We start from the raw sequence: 3903 nt of genomic DNA, 5'->3' as shown, positions 1-3903 counted from the left end.
TTAGATATAAAGAAAATAGAAGGTACAAGTAGATACTTACCAAAAAAAAGGTTTATTTCATAGTTTATAAAAAAAATTCAGCTATCAGCATACAGATGAGAATTATGAAGTTTTAATATATAATACGGTGTACAGAATATGAATTCAATTTTAATCTCACGATGGTAACATCCGGTCCATTTTACCAGTTGTGAAAAAGAGGACAGCCTCATCTAGGAAACTGAAGCACTTCTAATTGTACCAGTTTGTTCACATGTTTTCAAAGTTTTCAACATTAATCCGTTGTACATTTACCTATCAACATATAAATAAGTGAAATACATTACACTTATAGAGCTTTTATTACAAGTGAGAAAACATATATTTCTAGACGCACATGATACTGTTGAAGTGTACTGTCAAATATCGTCGGATACATAAATCTAACGTAACTTACCTCTGTAAACATATTCAGAAAACAGTTACCATGAATTGTCCGTAAATATATCTTGTCTTTCTTTACTATTGTCATCTGCAATGTAGAATTCGTCGGTATTGGAACTACAGGTTTCAAAATGGTCCGGATTGGTTGGGTACTGGCAGCCACTTATACACCATTAGCATAATCTTCTGAGCTTTTTATCTCCCCATCTTCGAATGGCGAAGACCCACACAACAGTGACAATTCACTTCTTTCAGATTACCTGCTTTCGTTTTGCGTTTCGGAAGACATTTGCATAATAAGACGAAAAATATTCTCCCTTTGTTTATGACGTCACGCCTTGTTTTCACAGAATACCGGAAATAGTCATCGTTTGCATTCGGTTATCATCGTAGACAGGTGCGAACCCGATATTATATAGGCTCCCATGCGCTATAAATTAATATTTATTTGACTCTTACTGTAACGTTAAACCGCACTAACCAAATATAGTCTTTGGAAATATTATATAATTTAGTTCTGTAAAGGTTCAACTAGACTCAAATATCAAGCGTAAGAAAAGATAGAAAAGGAAGGAGCTAGACCCAGGTATAAAGTGCATGAAAATCGAACCATCGAGAGGGCTAGACCTAACCATCAGGCGTGTAAAAGTATAAAAGCATAACCAGCGAAGAAGATGCATTTGAGAAATGTTTACAACAGGACTAGACATATTAACACAACTAAAATACTGGCGATGTGTAAATTCAACATGTATTTTCCATTTTACTTGCTAAATTGATATATGTTAATGTGCGATAGGCAAAAGAGCATGACTTGAACAACTTTTAACAAATAATTTATTTCCGTAGAGTACAAGATGAAAAGTTATTACAGTATTGTGAAGTCAATCTAAAATTATCCATAAGATTATATCATAAATTCATATGTATATAGATATAAATGAATTACATTGGTGTTCTGAGTGAATTCTAATCTAGAATGTGCTGATGTGCCAGGAATCTTGATGTATCACATATACATACTCCAACGTGTCCTTGACTGAATTGACAATAATCCCAAACATATAATTTATTCGAAACTATTAGTAAGCACTTTGTAATTCCTGTAAATCATTTATACGAATGAATCCTCTAAAATTAAAAACTGAAGACAACAATATGATTCATCCAGCTTCGGTTGTTAATACAGATATGCGAAATCCTGAAGCATACGACGTGCATATAGAAACCTAAGATTCCATGACAGAGCCAGGAGGAGAGTAGAAATCTGATACTCAGAAAATGTTGAGCTGTAAATAATGTATATTAGATCCCATCTTGACGTTTGTCCAAATACCATTTACTGGAAATATGCTTAATGGGAAAACTAAACAAAATTCGTTTTGGGAATATTATATGGTAAAAATCAAGGTTGTATCTAAAACTCATAACCAAGCAAACATCTTTATCCTACATGACATCTAACTAAATCACTTCCATTAATTATAAGTAAACAGCAATCAGACAATACACTTGCTGTATATGAATAAAACCTAACATAAATAACATGCTAAAGATACATTACACTGGAATAACTATAACACTATCCTGCATTGTTAATATTACCCAGCTGCTGAAACATAAAGCTACAATTGTTTAGATACCAGCCACTAACTACTGGTTTCACTTACAGGCTCTCATATATGTAAAAAGATGATAATGTTGTGCATACATTGACATATTAAACAAAATTATGATATATGTAACTGTTAGAATGTGAGTGATTGATGGTAAACAAACTTAATCAGAGATTGACCAAACGAGCAAGATACATAACAGAGCTTCCTCAGCACCTACACAAACACTACATCGCGATGTTTGATAGAGTTTTATTTATATGATTTGATCCGTCTCGAAAATCATGCTTTGACACTGTCTCAGACTGTCCTAACCTGCTTTATAGTAGTTGTTCATTTCGACAGTTTGTTGCTTTCTTACACACACACACACACACACACACACACACACACACACACACACACTCACATACACACACACACACACACATATATATATATATATATATATATATATATATATATATATATATATATATATATATATATATATATATATATGCATCATGTTGGCTAGTCTTAGCATGCATTACAAATCATTAAATCATTTCACCACATAACACTATTCGACATTTACGTTTATAATCACTTCTGACAATAAATAAGTGTACGCTTTACATCTTGAAGCTACAGTGAAACTTGCATATAGGCTTCAACAGCTCTCTTTTATATTTGTACATCCAATGCAATAAAGCAATCACAAACGAGTCATACTTCCCATTTTAGTTTATTCTGTCACAATGTCGTATCCCTCCGTTATCTGTGTCTTTGCATTAATTTATTAATACCAAATAACATGTGCAGATTTTAAAAGTGATCTGTCGCTTGGATGAGAACAAAAAAGAGTTTTAGTAAAGTTTCATCTCTTAAAATTCATCTCGTATGTTGACTTCATTAAAACCCTGTAATGAGTTTATTGAAACTGACTTTTAGTGACAGAGTAACGTTTATTAATTATTAGATTTAACAATCTGGAATTAATTATCGAATTATTCAATTCGCTGAGTACTAAATAATTGTTCAGCTGAACTTGAATTATTCCTTTACTGTTTTCTTGATATAAATGCATTGACTGAAACTAGCTATGTTTCCACTTTTACCTTCCATTCTCTTTCAATGCGGTTCTCTAATCTCTTAATTTATCTTGATTTCAATACGTGATATTTAGTTTATTTACGACGCATATCTTCTGAGTATGAATTACTTTGTTCCATATATTAACTTCAATCAAAATCGGAAATTCAGTGAAAACTGAATATTTAACATCGGTATATCTGAACAACATTTGCATCGGTTACTCCTTTCACTTGATCCAGTTGGAGTACAAATTATACCCATATCGAATGATGTTTGGCAAGTCAATTTGATATGATCATTGTATTTATGCAGGGGAACCATATTATTTGTTTGAACCACCTTGTCAGAGAACAATGTTCCAAAATATCAATGCTTGTTGGATCACTAGCTATAAACAAGTACTTCGTGCACTGTTATTTCATTGCAAAAGCTATCATTTGTACTAGAAATGAAACTGAGTTCCTTCATCAAAATCCTTAATCAAAATATACAACGCATGCTTACTACAGTTCAATTGGATAATTTCTAGTAGCATAATTGATGTAACATTAGTATCATTTTGTTTTGCAGTGTGTTCGTACGATTATACCTAAAATAATTAATTGCATGCAACATTGATCGCGGATTGCAACTCCGAAATTAGTCCAAATCTTTGAATTAACGTCGCATTGCTCAAACTGTACTGCGAGTATTCCAGACAAGCAAAATGACTCATTTCAATTAATGTGTACTCTATATCACGCATGATGAAGAACTTCGATACATTAAAAATGGTAGAAAAAGGGTG

The sequence above is a fragment of the Sinohyriopsis cumingii genome, chromosome 10 (genome assembly GCF_028554795.1).
Source record: "Sinohyriopsis cumingii isolate HCF-2022 chromosome 10, ASM2855479v2, whole genome shotgun sequence".
Classification (NCBI taxonomy): domain Eukaryota; kingdom Metazoa; phylum Mollusca; class Bivalvia; order Unionida; family Unionidae; genus Sinohyriopsis; species Sinohyriopsis cumingii.
Note: the sequence above shows the minus strand (reverse complement) of the source record.